Genomic DNA, 18,123 nt, shown 5'->3' with positions numbered 1-18,123 from the left:
ATCTCCCAATTTCATACAAATTTGATGGTATCGACTACGCAAATCAACTTTGGAGAATATTGTAGAGCCACTCAATTCATGAAGCATATCATCTATACTAGGAATAGGATGACGGTAAACCCGGTTGGCTCCCACGCGTTCCGTTGCCTCCCGATGAACATGACGCATTTCGTTGCCTTCCCATGAATACGACGCATTTCATTGCCTCCCCATGAACACGGCGACGACGCTGTTTCTCCGTTCCGACCCAACCATGTACACGAGCCCTCGCTGTACGTATGCGCGAGTAGGCGTTCGAGACCCTGCCCGTATGTACGTACGTGGCCGTATTTTCTTTCTTGCACCCTGGCTGCTGTACATACGTGTACATGCTACGTGCGCGCCTCTACTATGACAAGTGCACGCCTCTACATCGACCAATATGTATATACACGTTCGCGACTAGGATGACAATGCTACGTACGCTTCGACCGGGTGGGTCCCGACTGTCAGGCACTTCCTTGCCTGCGAAGATGTAGCTGGTGGGTCTTTTTTTTTGCCCGGACGCACTTCCTTGTGTGCGGAGGTGTAGCTGCTGGGTCCCAGCAGTCAGGGGGGCGAATCTTTTTTTTGCCAGGACGCACTTCCTTGCGTGCGAAGGTGTAGCTGGTGGGTCCCAGCAGTCGGGGGGCGAATCGTTTTTTTTCGGACGCACTTCCTTGCGTGTGAAGATGTAGCTGGTGGGTCCCAGCAGTCAGGGGGGCGAATCGTTTTTTTCCTGGATGTACTTCCTTGCGTGCGAAGATGTAGCTCATGGGTCCCAGCAGTCAGGGGGCGAATCATTTTTTTCACAAAATACGGTGGCCTATTCGATGGGTACCCGCTGTAAGGTGGAGGAATAATTATTTTGCGCGTAACAAGGAGGCACTTCCTTGCGGCTGCCGTGGACCCAGCTGTCAGCCTCTCCACGTACAGTCCACGTCCGATGGAAGTCGTTCCTTGACCACGTTGACCATGCCGCGCCAAGAGCACCACGGCGGTGGACGACGGTGAGGCCTAGGAAGGGGACAACGCGGAGCCGGGGAAGACGCGGCAGTGGATGCACACGTGGAGAGGAGTATGAGGGTTCACTGGTTCGGCTGCGCTGCCGTCGCTGCAGAATAACAGGGGGTGTGGGTGAGTGGAGGGATGGCCTGACCAGTGGTGGGAGTAGTAGGGGGCGGTGAGGCAGGAGCAAGCGGCACGACCGGCGCTGCTTTGGGCGGCTGGAGCAAGAAGACCAGAGGTTGAAGAAGCACAACGGCCATTGGATGGACATCGTATGGTCACTGCAGCTAGAATCGTTTATATTGACTAAGTTGACAAAGCCCTTGGTACGTCAACTTAGTAGGCCCACAGGTCAGCTTCCGAAACAGTGCGCCCCAGATGTCAGGGGGAAGAATCATTTTTTGGGCGGGTGAAGCTAGAATATCCGAGATTTAGGAAGAAGCACGGCATCCGTTGGATGGACATCCAATGGCCACAGCTGCTAGAACCGTGTGTTGACTATAAGTTGACAAAGCCTTGCATACGCGTCAACTCTGTTTTTTTAGGGACGCATCAACTTAGTAAGGCCAGAAGTGTGTGGCAGAGAACTTATAGCACATTTGAGATTTCTAAGAATGTGTAGCCCATTTTTGAATTCTAATGGAATTTCCTACAGCTGATTTACAGTTTGTTAAAAGTACAGCCCATTTCAACCAACCGTTCAGAACAGAATTCAATAAAATTTCCCACATTTTGATGGGATCCGAATATTTTTATCCCGAAATTTCTAGTTAGATTAAATACAATTTCAATATAAATTTACATTACGTAAAAATCCAACAAAACATTGCGCTCGCAACAATTAATAAAATTAAAATTTTCAATATCCAAAGATAATATTTTATAAAGTAATCACTGTTTGGTGCATTTTTTTATAGTTACTACCCAGTTTTTATAATTACATCCCATTTATTATTTCTTAAAGCCCATTTTCTTGTTAAGCCTAATGCATCCCTCCTAGGAAAGATTTGCAGCCCAGTGGGGCAGAGAATAACAACTTGACCTTGCCTGGGTATTCCTAAAAAAAGTATAGCTGGGCTAGCCATTTTCAGCTTGAAAAAAATTAATATCTAGGCTGGATATCTGGCCTGGGCTAGACGGGCCACAGCCGCCCAGTTAGTACCTGCAGCGATGTTTTCGTTGTTGTTCAGAGGAGAAAAATTAATATCTAGGCTAAACATAAAAAAACTCTGCAGTGCTCACACCTCAAAAACACAAATACTGCTCGAGCTGCTTGGTCCCAGCTGTCGGCCGCTTCTTGTGCAATTCTCTCGTTTATTGACTACTCCCTCCTTTCCGGTTTATAATGCTCAATTCAAAAATCTCACCAATCAAGGTAGTTGGCGAGTGGTGGAATACTTTTTATAGTTTTGCAAAATTACCTAATTAATGCTCTTGTTATCCTCAAAAAATTATGTTTATCAATGCATTAATTGCAATGCATGCATGCATAAAGTACATGCATTGGTCAATTTTCTCTTAATACTTGCATGCAATGATTTAATGCACCTTGGAATCTGAACATGTGATGGAAAACAACTAAATTGAGCCTTATAAAATGGAAAAACTAAAATTTTGAGATAAGCCCTATAAACCGGAAAGGAGGGAGTACATAGATTGACAATGGTGTGGGACCGTGATGTCAGGAAACCAGGAGGAAGCAAAATAAGTTATATATATATATATAATAAGGAGGCACTTGCGTACGTGAGACTATGGACCTGGTGGGTCCCCATTGTCATCCTCTCCAAGTAAAGTCATCTCCTCGCCCGCGCGTGCTTTCCGCCCGAAACAGTCAGCGCTGGCCGCCCCGCTTCCCGGTGCAGGCGATTGCTCCGCCTTCAAATGACACAAGTGTCATCCGTCCGTCCATCTGCGGCACACATTAATGATACGCGATTGCCGAGGTTGCTACTCCGGCGCCACACGTCCGTCCCTCCGCCCGCCCACCATTGCTATATAAACTGCTGCGCCGGCCATAGCTGCAGTCATCCGCATATGTTCCCTTTCTCCTGTCCACACCACTACTGCCCACCATGGCTTCCTCGCGCTCCAGCGCTCTTCGGGACGGGCGGACGACAGACCACAAGGAGATGGCAACCATTGCTGCCGACCGGCTGGCCGGCAGGCAGCCGGAGGACGACGACGTCCCAATGGAGAACATGGTAGTCGATGATCCAGCGCCAACCCCCTCCTCCGCGCCATCCTCGCCGGTGCATTACACCATGACCATCGGCGAGGCCCGTGCCCAATATATGGACAGGGTGAGGCAGATGCATGAGAAGCAGTTCCGGGAGGCGCAGGCCGCCGCCGCCTACAACCACCATCTCTTCCAGGAGAACCTGCAGGCGGAGGAGCAGATCGCCGCGGAGCGGGCGGAGCAGGAGGCACTGCTTGACTCGTACAACTCCGCCCGCAAGGGCCGCCTCAAGCGCTAGCGGTACCGCATGCGGGTGGCGGAGGCTGCGGCCGCCTACAAAGAGGCTAGCAAAGAGGGCGATGAAGCGGGTGAGGCGCTGTTTGGTGAGACCGAGGACGAGGCAGAGGACAATGCCGGGTCCGACGAGTCCCCGCTCCGCTGGCGTCGACGAGGCCCTGCTCAGCCAAGGCCTCGCAGCGCCAACAACGAGGCAGAGGACACCACCGGCTTGCCGAGGCCCCGCCCCGCCAACAACGAGGCAGAGGACATCGCCGGCTCAGCCGAGACCCCACCCTGCCGGCAACATGGGGGAGGATTTCCACCGCTCCGCTAAGGCGCCGCCTGCCGGCAACAAGACAGAGGACATCACCGGCTCCGCCGAGGCCCCGCCCCGCTGCCAACGAGGCCGCGCCACACAGAAAATAAGGAAGAGTAGGACACGGTAGGTCGTCGCTGCTCGGGTCCAAGTAAGGCCACCGCTGCTACCCTCCAGTTGAAGCCAAGCTAGGCGGGTTGACCATTGACGGTCGGTTAGCTTCTTGGTGGCGACGTGGAGTCGGAGAGCTGCGCTGGAGAAGAATGCTGCTTCTACTTAACTGCTGGTGCAGTTGGCTGATTGACACGTGGGCCCAACATGCCACATGTCAGTTACGCAACTGCACCTACAGTTAAGTCACTGAAGCTTCTGTTCAGCTCAGCGGGACACAGGTGGGTAGCTTCGATTAATTAATTATACCTCCAGCACACCCCTCTTTAGTTGAAGAATGTATGAAATGTAATGAAATCCGGCATGTTTATATGAAATCCGACCGTGTATGAATGAATTTATTTTGATTAGTTTGAATTCCTGTATCACTGGCATTGGATGAACATGCAAAATAATACGTACTAGCATTTTTCCCAGGGTGATCACCTCGTTTGCGGTAGTTTCACATGTACTCCCTCCGGTCCTTTCTAGTCTGCATACAAGTTTTGTCTGCAGTCAAAGTATCTCTACTTTGACCAATCTTATACAAAAAAGTATGCACTTCCACAATGTGCGAAGTAAAAAGGAACAGAAGGAGTACAAAGAGTTTGAGCAGCTTTTTAGCGTTTCTGTACATTGCAATCAAACACACAGGCCTGGCAATTCATAGAGAACATTCAAAACAATCGATGATTATGCATCTCAGCGACTCACGTGTCAGAGGCAATATTTACTTCACAACTAAAGAATAAAGAAAAAAATGATCGACGCTGCTGACAGCAAAGGGCGTCCCATTCGAAAATATCAAACGCATATCTTGCTAAAATCAATGAGCAAAATTTGACAAGGTTGTCCCATTACAAAATATCAAATGCCTACGATTGTGGAATGGGCAGGGTTTGCCATTAGTTCGGACATTGACATGGCACCTCGTGCTAAATAAACCAGCTATTCTTTTTGTGCAGTTCCACCAAAATCAACCAGATTCACGCGTAGCTTGTATGATTTCGCCCTTATATGTTGCAACGCCTTGAACTTATGGGCACCTTCTTTCTTGTGGTGGAAATGAATGATTCGATGTATTCATGAACATTTTGTGCAGTTCCCATTGAAATCAAGCTGAGCACCCCTATTTGCACAAATACAAAAAAGTGATTAGTATAAAGCAAACTGTACTATGAATTGACAGTTTCAACAGGCACATACATGGTCCATGTAGAGCACACTCTTAGAAAAATGGAACTCACCAGAAAGAATCCTAGAACAACATTGTACTCGCGCATCACAGCAAAAAAATGGAGATTTTTCAGTACTTCTGAGTTGAAGTTAGTTTGGTCTTGTGGGGAGTAATGTAAGCATCCTTCAACTGCTCCTTCTGATGAGAAGATAGACAGGGCTTCTTCATCCTGGCATAATCGGAACTAGTCACTTCACGTACTCCATATTCTTCTTCAGAGGAAGATGATCCTGTTGTGCAAAGACAAGAGGACTACTAAATGCTAGCATCCCTGTTTGCTCGAAAAAAGGAAAGGAAATATTTAAAAGAACACATATGAAGCACTTCTCAAGGACAATACCACTTTTTCATGACAGTATCTAAATAGTAGCACAACACCAATAGAGATGACAAAGCTCAATCATATGGATGAAATCAGTGGGCGAGTACCAACCTTTGTCAGGAGGCTGATTGTGTAGAGCATACAGATGAAGCACTTCTCCGGAACCACCTGTTGCTATCTACGGGGGTGGCCATGCTTACTATGTACTCCTCGATTAGTTTAATGTTTCCAACATCTTCTTGTGCAGTTCCACTAAAATATATGGTATCTTCCAAGAAGATCCCTATTTGCACAAGTAGAGATAATTACGTATGGCATCAAATCAATGGCAAAACAATTGCTCGTTCCGGCCATAACAATAAATTAAGATGCAAAACTATATCATTACTTGTGTAATCACAGTTCCAGTGCTTCATTACAGCACAGAGAGTTGATTTTTGTTTTTCTTCCGCTTGTTCTTCCCCTTCATCACTTGGTTCAATAACATACAAGCTTCGCCTTCAATGTAAGATTTGGCATGTCAATTAGGGAGCACAAGTATAGTACTAAACTTAATTTTCTGATGAAAGTGGCAAAATACAGGCCAGCAGTTGTGAAATATCCTTATCTTACCTCAATGGGATATTACGGTGCACATACAGATTGGAAGTCTTGTCTCCATTTGTGCAGTTCACTAAAATCAAGCAACATTATCGTACAAGTAGCACAACATATGAAAGCACACTGCAAAATAATGTGAAAGAAGGCTAGTACTGACTTCTCATGATGCGGAATTCCTCTCACGATGCGGAATTCAAACAATTCACAAGAAGAAGATCTGAACCAAATTCGCCTTAACGGATAGGAAGTAAGATCTCCTCTTGTGCAGTTCCACTAAGATCAAGCAATTAAGCAACGTTGTCGGTGTGACATTTTGGTTGAACTGCACAAAACACTCTTAAAACAAAAGCGTTTTATGCAGTGCAACAAAAGGTCACAATGGCAACGAGGTGAAGTAGATAACCCTGTTTACACAGAGGTGCAAAGGAAACAATTAGTGGTCAATAACGGTGGATGACACAGAAGCCAACAAAAAGAAGCATCTACCTTGTCTAAATGGGAAAGAAAGCAAGACGGTAGCATTTCTCAAACCGTGGCATTGATTAGTATTAACATAGAGATTATATTAACAATAAAATTCATTAAACATGTAATTTGGTTTTAACTGTGGCATTACATCAATTTTCTAGCGGCATTATTAGAGGGTTTTTGTTTACATGGACATTTTGGTGTAGGGACTAAAAAAACTCCGTGCCAGTCACATCTAAACCAAACAGGAGGGACTTTTAGGGACTAAAAGTGGGCATTTGGGACTAAAGAAAGAAGACCCTGAGGGAGTCTTTTTGGGACTTTTTCCAACAGTTTCCCATGCCACGCATCGCACCTTGTTTCTATTAGTTCATTACTAGGGGTAACATGGTCTTTTAGCATGTCATTTAATAACCTCTAGTCCATGTTTAGTCCCTAGAACTAAGCAGGTTGGGACTAGGGAGCTTTTAACCAAACATGGCCTTAGATTAACAACAGCTAATGAGTTACACGGGACAGTGGACGCACCAGCACCATGTGCATCTACCGATGTACTGTGGTCATGCACAGTTTGTTGCAACAAAGAACAAACAACCAACGAGCATATTTGTGTTGGTCCCAGTTTTGTTATCTTTAGACACCTTTCCCTATGTGAGCGCAGCAAATCTAGTCCTGCTCAAACTCTACAGCCTTGTCCCTTCCTTTCCTTTTTGAACTAGTACTTTCGCCCCTTCCTTTCCTCTTTGAACCACGTCCTAGATTTTATGCGATACAACTTTCCCCACTACTTTCCCCCATTCCTTTCCTCTTTGAACCACGTCCTAGATTCATGCTATACAACTTTCCCCCTTCATTTCCTCTTTGAACCACGTCCTAGTTTCATGCTATATACAACTTTTCCCACTACTTTCCCCCACTCCTTTCCTCTTTGAACCACGTCCTAGATTCATGGTATACATGCAGCTAGAGCAATGCATGTGGAGTAAGTAAAATATACCTTAAGGTTCTTGGGGCATGGTTCGGTGGGCGACGGGACGGCGGCGAAGAAGAAGGGGTCGGAGGCCCTCCCGCGCCACCACTGGGTGGAAAGTGAACAGCTGCGCCGGTAGTGGATTCCCTCCCTCGCCGATGGCGACAGCGTTAAGCCTCCTTCCCTCCCTGGCGGACGAATCCTGCCGGCTCTTTGAGCAGCAGTGAGGGGATAGAGAGGCCAACGAAGTCTTGTTTAGATATGGAGAGGGCGAGAGTGTGTGAAGAGAGCAACTACAAGCGCTGAGGCTCCAGCGAGAGAGGGTGAGAGAGTGTGAAGAGAGCAACTACAAGCGCTGAGGCTCCAGCGTGTATATATATACTGGAGAAAGAGTGTGAAGCATGCAAACCCTAGAAAACATTTTGACCAGTCAAAGAATCCTCCTGGCAAAAATTATGCTCATGTGTAGTTATCGAACCCGAGACCTCAAGTTTGATGAGTGAACAGGCTAACCAGCTACACAACCCTCCCGTTATGTTCAACGAGAGGAAAATAACCTTTTATACATTCCTGCATTCGTGTGACAAGCATGCCGTATTTTTTTGTGTGTGTGGGAGTCATTGGGATTTCAATCATAATCGTGTCTTGTGGCTTTGGTGGTAAGACTATCCACAGTGGTGCAGAAATAATGCAGCCATAGTCACCTTACCTCTCTCCACGTAGTACGTTGGGTCCCACCAGTCAGAGGGTGAAACAAACAAATTAATAAGAAAAATTAAAAGCGCCAGTGGTGTATCTTACCTCACACATCTCACTACTGCTCGGGAACATTGTCCAATTGATCCCTCTGTTCGCTCACGTACTATTTTAAGTGAATCCTTATTATAACATGCACACAAATTTTGGGCACTTGTATTCGACTTAAGTCAGTGTGCCACCGTATCTCGTATACTTACTACTCCCTCCGTCTAGGTGTAATAAGTCACGTTAGAAGGTGCAACGGGACAAGGTGCATGCGTGTGCGTGTGTGTGTGTTTAACAACATGTGTGTGTTAGAGAGTGTGACAGATCGACCTACTCCTACAGAGAGATGGTGTGTAGTGTACAATTTTACCCACGAGAGTAGGTGCATCCTCTCGTTTCCGGGCGTGTCCGGTAGGGACATGCGGACAGCTGCCACGCCCGCTCCTGACCAGCCTGGCCCACCCAAAGCCCCTCCATCGCCCGTGTGCACTTCCCGCCCGAAACGGTCCGCGCCGCTCCAAAGAATCGGTGTCGCATTCATGCCCGGGCAGAGCGGACATGACCTCTCACTGGCGCAAGAGTGATGGTTGCTTCGTCCGTCCAACTTACTGTTGGGTCAATGTGATTTGACGGCTCATTGGTCTTTATTACTGAGGTGGTAGGACTGCTGGATGTCCCACGCTTTCGGCGAAAGGAGGTAGTAGATTACAATTTTCTCCATTCTTACAACGGAGGAGTGCAAGAGCAGTGAAAACACACAGGCTCAGTGATTACATGGCCCACCTCACACTATCACCGTGCGACACCTAACTCTTTACATAGTACTCCCTCCGTTCCTAAATATTACTAGATGAGTCCCTGCGTGTTCTCGCGGAACATCGATATATCTCTTTGCGCAAAATTATCGATTTCATAGAACTAAAAAAAACTCTATAACCGCATGACAAATGTGGTAGCCAAACTAAATAAACTCCCATCATCATTTAGATCATCCCACATAAGGAAAAAGATCAGCCAACTCCTACTGCATAATGGGATTATATTTTTCTTTTTAACATGTTAATGGGACTTAAAAGCTCACTTACATGCATGCTACCGGTGCATGCTTGCATGCAGACATGTTGATGTGATTTAAAACCCACTCACATGCATGTGCCACGGTATTTCTGCATGCTTGCATGTGGCTTAGTGCGGAGCCTCTCAACGTCTAGATCAGACGGCTATTATGGACTGATTTACTTCATCTAACGGCTACATCAATTTTGATGATGTGGCTCAAGGAGAGGATAGAGAATTCCTAGTAGTGGGGGCTAGCTATTACTAGTAGATAAGTCTTTGTAGAGATTCTACTAGGTGAACTACATACGGAACAAAATGAATGAATCTACACTTAAAATGCATCTATATAGATCTGCATGTGGTTCATGGTGAAATCTCTACAAAGACTTATATTTAGGAATAGAGGAAGTACTAGTATAGTACGTACTATAATTTATCAGCGAGATAAATTCGTACAACGCTATGAAGCTTCTAGCTCCTGTTACATGTATCTTGCGTCCAAGGTTGCCCGTTGCAACATTTCATAAAATACAAAGGAGACTAACATGCATGCTATTGCATCTCAGTGTTTGACAGATCATAGCAAATATGTACTCCCTCCGTTCCAAAATAAGTGTCTCAACTTTGTGCAAACTTTAGTACAAAGTTGTACTACTACTAAACTTGACACTTATTTTGGAACAGAGGCAGCTAAAGAAAAAAACGATCCATGCAGTCCCTAGCCCTTGAACCGTGAACCCTGACCAGGCTTCAATTTGTTGGCAATGTTCGAGCTTCCTAATAAATGAAGTTTGCAACCTTTTGACCATCGGATCATTTTGTGCAGTTTCACCAAAATCGAGATGAGCATCCGTGTGGCAAAGAAATTGAAGAAGCGTGATTAGAATAAGACTACTGGGAATAGTTGATGAGGCATAAACTCATCAAAAATACAGTACGTAGAAGCCAGTAGAGGTATCAAGTATGTGCGGGGCAAAGAAGTAGAGAAATATCCACATGGAGTGATGTGGGCAGCTGCAGCAGTGGTGCAAGCCGACTGTAAAGGGAGTTGTACCTGAGGGACATAGCTCAACCTTGAGGAGGGCGGCGGGAGGCGGCAACTGACCACGTCGCGGCAGGGAGCAAGGGACGAAGGCAACCTCACCGGCTTTGTGAGAGAGAACGGTGGGGACCCCTGATCGGGACATGCCGACAGTGGGTTTTCGCCGTCGACGACGGCCACCGCATCTACACTAAGCATCCACTCCTTCCTCAAGCGGACGTGATCCACCGGGATGTTAGAGATGTGGCCATAGTCGTTTTGTGCGAGAGAGTGTGAAGAGAGCAACCCCAGCAAGCAACCATGTAGGCTGGCCTGTCCTGACTATGTATATAGTGGATCGATTTCCTTTTCTCTCCATATGAACCTATCATATTGCGTACGTGCCACTGAAGAAAAAAAACTTTATTTATAAATGACGCGGCACCTACTACTCGTTCTCCTATAACCTTGCGCTTGGCATCTCCAAAATATTAACCTTGCAATTGGCTCTTCGCCTCTTTGGGAAGTCAAGCAATAATGGTAGTGCAGTATATATCGTTCTGGCTATATGAGACTGAATGAATTGCTGCACGTCCACCACGTGGGCGAGGGTCGAGGGGCGAGGGAGAGTGCTACTACATACGGAGCAAAATGAGTGAATCTACACTCTAAAATACGTCTATGTACATTAGTGTTAGGAGTATGTACTAGTACTTCATATTGAAATCTACTAAAGGACATATATATTCCAAACAATATGATATAATCTCTATAACCAAGGTAGTAGGGACGAGGAGTAAACGGTGGGAGTAGTAATTTTTTCTCCTCGTCCTGCGAGCCACCGCGCGCATGGGCGAGGGAGCGGGCGTAAGGCGGAACAAGCTTCACCTCATCCTGCGAGCCACCGCGCCTGTGGGCGGGGGAGACGGTGTACTAAGCAAGCTTCTCCTCGTTCTGCGAGTTGAGGGACACATCAAAAGTACTCCAGTGTATAGAGCCTTGCCTCTAAGGTAGGCGCCACATGGTTTGCCTCTTTTTTTAATTTAACATAACACGTCAAGTCGCAATTTGTTTGTTCACTCGTGGTAGACGATCCTCCCTCCACCAAGTGGACAACCAGTACACATGCCAAATTACCATGTGGGATGCCTTTTTCGTACAGAAATGAGCTCCACCGTGTAGCCGCGCGGGTGTGGTTGGGAAAGAGACGGGAGTACGTGCCCCGTGCATGCACCTCTTCTCTTCATGCACATCCCCCACCTACGTGGGTGTGTGTGAGAGATGCAAACCGCGTTCGTGAGTGTTTTTGTTTTGGGGTGGGGGGTGGGGGTGGGGTGGGGGGTTGATTTCGTGAATTATTTGTGGGAATATGTGTCGATGACATCTCAAACAAAATTTTGCATGCAATGTGTGTGAAATGGAGGCCTATCCATGTCATACATAGAGGGTCGGGCAATCCACGAGAAGAGAGGGAGGGGTCATAGCTATCGATAGAGTTGAAGAGAGGATCAAGTGGGTGGGTGCGAGATCGATGAAGAGAGCCATCGAAATTGTGTGTGTGTGCAAGTCAAAGATATAGGGCGACTGGCCTACCGAAACGTTAGAGGGCACATGTCAAGTTTGTGTGTGGCAGGGAGACATGACTAGAGCGTTTGATGTATCAGTGTGTGGGTGGGTGGGGTGGGGGGAGGGGTAGGCAGAGGCCTAACTATAGAGGTAGAACGACTCATATATGTGTTGAGAAGGAGAGACCCAGCTATGTCTTGAGGGAGATCGGTCGACATCCATACATAACTAAAGGATGGGAAATATGATGGGACAGAGAGAGAGAGAGGAGAGAGAGGGAGGGAGAGGGAGGGAGAGGGGTAGAGTGCTGGATGGGTGATGGAGTTGCTTCTCGGAGATGTTGGGAGAGGCCTACTAGACAAACTAAGGGTGGAACTGCAATGTTATCAATAAGAGTGGGGATGTGTTTCTGTGTGTGCCTGTGCGTGATAGATATGTCGGGACGCATCCATGGATGATGAAGGGAAACCATGTGTTTGGTAAGCAAACCTAACTAGATCGGTAGATCAATTGTTGTTTGTCGGAGGAAGGGAGAGACACAATAATGAGGTAGATCGATCGACGTGTGGGTAAAAACGAGTTATAAGGACCTAGCTAGCCATATGTATAGCGAGAGATTGGTTGGTGTACATCCATTTCTTAGAGGCAAATAAGGCCCAGCGAGATGGATAGACAGAGAGAATGGAGCTAGGAGGTGGTGCGAGAGGCCCAACTACTAGCTAGATAGGGGGAGGAGTGTGCGGTTGTGAGATCGATGAAAAGAGGGGCGAGAGTTTACACGTGTGTCTGACGTATGAGAGACACGAGGCAAGGACACATAAAGGAGGAGATTGAAGCTGTGTGTGTATGCTGTAGGCAGGCATCGCTGGAGAGGTTTATCGATTGGTGTGTGTCGGAAAGGAGTTGTGGAGACTCTGGGAGAACGACCTAAAGAAAAAAAATGAATGTGCCCGGTGGATAGAATGCCGAGGGAGGGGGAGGGCGAGGAGGACGTGTGCATGCACGAGAGAAAGTTAGTGGTAGCTACAAAGGTTAGAGGATTGTGTGGGTGTAAGAGACTAACAAAGAGTATAATTTGATATGAAAGCGGATTCATATATTTGAATAGGAGATCATAGTGTTTTAAACATTGCATGCATGAATATAGCGGTGATACACGTGTTGTGCACATGTTATACCATAATGTGATAATGCATGGCGTTTGCAACTCATAGCTAAATGCCGAACAATCTAAACCATACTATACATCAAACAATCTCACATTTTATTTGAATTTGTGATAATGTGCGGCATTTGCAGCTTACAACTAAATATCGAGCAATCTAAACAATACTATATATCGAACATTCTCACATTTTATTTGAATTTGTGGTAATGTGTGGTGTTTGCAACTCACATCTAAATACTTGTAGGCGTAGGGGGAGGGGCACCATACATAATGTGATAAACACATTATACATATGAGACATGGTTTAGATTATCAAGATCTAGCTAGAGCTAGAAATGTAATGTGATTTGAAATCAAAATAAAGTGGATTCAAAAAATCTAGTTCGAGTTCATATAGTACACATAGTTCATATGTAACTCGAGACTAATCATGTGGTGTGCTATGAAGATAATACACAAACGATGGTTTAACTTGACAATAATGATGATTGTAGATCTTATTAAAACAGAGAAACGAATTCAAATGCTTTGACTTCACAACAATCATTACTGTAGATCTTATTCAAATTTAGTTCACATTGAAGCGGTAGTATATACGTTTGGAATGCACTAAAACGTTCATTTGAGTAGTAGGTTGCATGCATTATACACATAGCAAAATATTTTAATTGAACATAACATGAATTCAAAGTTTTGAATGACATTTGTAGTGCACATTGATTTGGTACAGTAAACGTTAGGCTTGTCCAGAAATTTCAACCCGCGCCTTGTTAGCCCGAAATATTTAAGATATATATTTGCCTCGTTGTGCTCCGACAACTCCCTCCATCTCAACCCGCGCCTTGCTATGCCGAAATTACAACGCGCGCGAAAACTCCCACCTCCTGTGAAATCCCGACACGCGAAATGCCCGTGGTACCCCTGAACCGAAAGAACCGCCTCAAATCGATGGGGGGTACTTTCGTAACTTACCCCACATTTCGGACAAGCGCATCTCTAAGCCATGGTTCCCTACTGCCATCCCATCCGCCCACCCATTCATACACCGAGGCCGCGAAAACCCGCGATGAAACCTCACATCCTGCTCCATCCGCCACCCAGCCGGAGCCTCTTCCCCGACGACGTCGTCCACAGCAACACCTCGACGTCCCTCATCCACCGTAGCGGATGAGGATCCATCGTCGATCTCATCGTCCCGCCGGTTCAGCCACCCCATCCTCCACCTCCAAGGAGCTGCCCCGACGTTCCCCTCGTCTGTCGCGCCACCTCCATTCCCACACCGCCGTATTCACCTACACCATCGGAAGAGCATCATCATCACCGTTTCCTCGGATGAAGCTGCGGCCTAATCGGCGCCACCAAAGAGGTTGTACACTAATCGCCGCATTTTCTTCTTGATTCGATCTCACGGTGCTGCCGGCACTCGGTCCCGAGCCGACACGGCGCGGCTCCATCCACGGCAGCGTCGCCGGCCACTTCCTCCACGGTGTTGCTCCCTCGGCGGTTATGTCCACATCAGTAGGAGCTGCTGCTGCTTTAGCTCTCGCTCGCGCTGCTGCTCTGCTCTTGCTCTCGGTCCCCTGCCTGGTCTTCTCTTGCTATTGCTCTTGCTCGCGCTGCTGCTCTCGCTCTTGCTCTTGCTTGCGATGTTGCTCCGATTTTGGGTCAGTCGATTTTCAGGGGGGGGGGGCTCGCCGCGGTGAAGGAAGAACCAGCCGCAGCGGGGAGCGGGATCATAGGAGAGGTACCCACTATATATCTTAGGGTTCAGGATGGGGGCGCTGGTCGCTGGCGGTGGCAGGGCATTGGCCGGGCGGTGGCGTGGGGATCGCCGGAGAAAAAGCTCAGCACGGGGGGCCTAGAGGGATGGCCGGGGCGGCGGCGGACCGGCGGTGGGGAGTGTTTTCGGGGCGGGCGGGGCGGTGCACCATCGGCCGCGGGCGGCGGGGGGCTACTGTTTGGCCGGTGGTGGCTGGCGGCTCACGGGGTGGAGGTTGAAGATGAACCGCCGATCCTTGATTTCGTATTGAACGACTGCAAAATCGATTGCCAGAGATGAAAAAGTCAGTCGACCGATGTGTAGCCTCACCTTGCTAGTGCGTTCAGTTTCGACAACAAAATTCAGTTTCGACAGCAAAATTCAGTTTCGACAGTTAAGTTCAGTTTCGACAGTTAAGTTCAATTTTGACAGTTAAGTTCAGAGATGAGCGGCTGATGTATTTTACATCTAGCACTTTGTGGTTATGTATTTTACGTCATGTATTGGAGATGCTATTAGAATTCCACTCAGGTTAACGTTGTTCGTTGTCTCTCTTGTCCTGCTTCAGCCTCGGCGTCGTCCAACTCACCGGAGCTGCTCCAACGATGAAACCCTCCATCACATCGGAGCAGTACCTCGGGCTCCATCTCCAGACGCCTAAGATCTTCTTCCCCTCCTCCGACAGCAAAGTCAGTCGGAGCATCCTCACCGGCCAACCCAATCACTCTGAGATCGACATGGCTTCACCAAAGAGGTTGTACACTTGTTGCATCTCTTTTTTACTCTACATGTTATATATATTGTCCACTGAGCTCACGGATTTGTTCCTTTAGTGTCTCATTGAAAGAAAAAACGTAGGAATTTTAATTTTCACTTGTCCTCCTTTTCAAATTCCTATTCATGAAGCACAAGACTAAGAGATAGTAGCATAATAGCATTAGAACCATACATTTTCTTGTGGTTTGACTTAATCTCACCATGCTTCTTTGCATCCTGTGATCTTCCAATTGTTGTGAATCAAACACCCAGATTGGCAGAAATCCTATGTTTTTAAATTCTCTGTTTTGCACTTGCATTCCTATCCTATTCATGTCTATTTCCTATCCCTGCATTGTTGGAATCCTCCAATTCAAACGAGCCCTTACAGAATTACTTCTCTTACAGATAGTTGTCAAAGAAAACCTTGCGTGGTTTGTCCCGCTCCTGCTGCGTCGTCGTCCACCCCAGCCCAGCTGCTCCAACGACAGAAGGGTCTAGCACAACAGGGATCCGGCCTCCAGACTGTCTTTCGCCGCCTCAGATCTTCTTCCCCGCCGCTGGCAGCCATGAAAACTGCATTAGCATCATCAACCGAGCAGATGACCTCGAGGACTATACGGGTCCGCAAGAGAGGTCGCACTCTTTCGTGTCTACTTATGTTATGCATCGCTTAATATTACATGCTACTTTATCGTCCTGTTCACCGATTAGACTCTGAGTCAGCTCCAAACTAATGGTCAAACTTGAGTTTTTAAATGGTTGTGGGGTACATATCGGGGCCTCTATCAATAGTATCTATCTACTATCTGGTTAATCTCCGGTGTCTACTATGAGTTTCATGTTGGGTGGGAAACAAACAATAAAGAAGCCACTATCTGTATTTTTAACTGAAGCCATTATCTGCCTGCTATTATTGGTTTTGGGTCTATCCACAAGTTGCTACAATCACTCTGGATTTCTGCATTCACTCCTTACATAATCTCACTATGTTTTATTCCTATGCATGACAGTTATTGTAAACAATGGAACTGAACATGTAGAGCAAAAGAGACGAGCCTTGCGTGGTAATAAAATTTCATGCAGACGTCGCTCCATGGTAGGCGCAAAGGCAGCCCCCCTCCACGCATTTCAGATTGTAATCGAGAGGAAGATATATGTTCTGAGGGGGATTCAGAAGGAGAAGACATTTCCTATTTACCCCCCTGAGGTCTTCGCTCTAACTTGGCATGCTGATGTTGGTTATATCATGCATATGGTGTCTTGCATTGCTTACTTTATACATCAAATATGTCATCTGCTTAGTTTAGACATCCTTTGTGCGAATGCCATCTGTTTAGTTTATTCATCGTTTATGTGAATTATGCAACACCATCTTGTTTAGCCAGGCATCATATATGTGAATTTTGCAATGCCATCCTGCTTAGCCAGTCATCTTATATGTAAATTATATCAGGCCATCCTTTTTTCCGTTACATATTACATTTGTCAACAATGTTAGTACATTCAACTTCTCTTCGTGTGCATCAGCCATTTGACATGGTGATGTCAAATTCTGGAGTGAAAACAAGGTCTTCAGAGCAGACTATGCTATCTGACGAAGCACATATCTCACTGGTTACGGATAGCTCCTCAGAGGAGGATTCAGAGACAGATGACCAGTCCTATTCCCCCCCCCCGAGGTGTATGATCTAACTTGACAGGGTTATGTTTCTCATATCGTGCATATGGTGTCTCGCATTGCTATGTCATTTGATTAGTTTAGACATGCTTTGTGTGAATGCCACCTGTTCAGTGTCTAATTACCATATATGTGAATTATGCATTGCCATCTTGTTGCAAGACATTATATATGTGAATTATACAATGCTATCTTGTTGCAAAGGCATTATATATGTGAATTATGCAATGCCATGCTGTTTAGCCAATCATCATGTGTGTGAATTATATCATGCTATCATTTTTTGTATTACATGTTCCATTTGTCGACAATGTTTGTATATTCAACTACTCTTGCTGTGCATCAGCCATTTGAAGCGGTGATGGAAGTATCTGGAGTGAAAACAAGGTATTCAGAGCAGACAATGCTACCTACTGAAGCAGACATCTTGCTGGTTATAGAGAGCTCCTCAGAGGAGGATTCAGAGACTGATAACCAGTCCTATTTCCCCCCCGAGGTCTATGCTCAAACTTGGCAGGGTTATATTACCCATGCCATGCATGTTGTCTTGCATTGCTTAGTTTTTACATCATATATGGATTGCCATCTGCTTACTTGCTTACTATATAAATCATATATTTGAATTATATCATGCCATCATGTTTACATAGTACATACACATCATCTATCTGAATTATGGCATGGCAACCCTTTAATAAAGACATCATATAATTATATCATCTCATCTTGTTTAGTGTTTACAATCATCATATTTAGAATTATGGCATTCTATCCGTGAATGTATGTGAATTATGGCATGCCAACCTATTTAATAAACACATT

This window comes from Triticum dicoccoides, chromosome 3B (assembly GCF_002162155.2).
Source record: "Triticum dicoccoides isolate Atlit2015 ecotype Zavitan chromosome 3B, WEW_v2.0, whole genome shotgun sequence".
Taxonomy (NCBI): domain Eukaryota; kingdom Viridiplantae; phylum Streptophyta; class Magnoliopsida; order Poales; family Poaceae; genus Triticum; species Triticum dicoccoides.
This window is presented reverse-complemented; position numbering follows the sequence as displayed.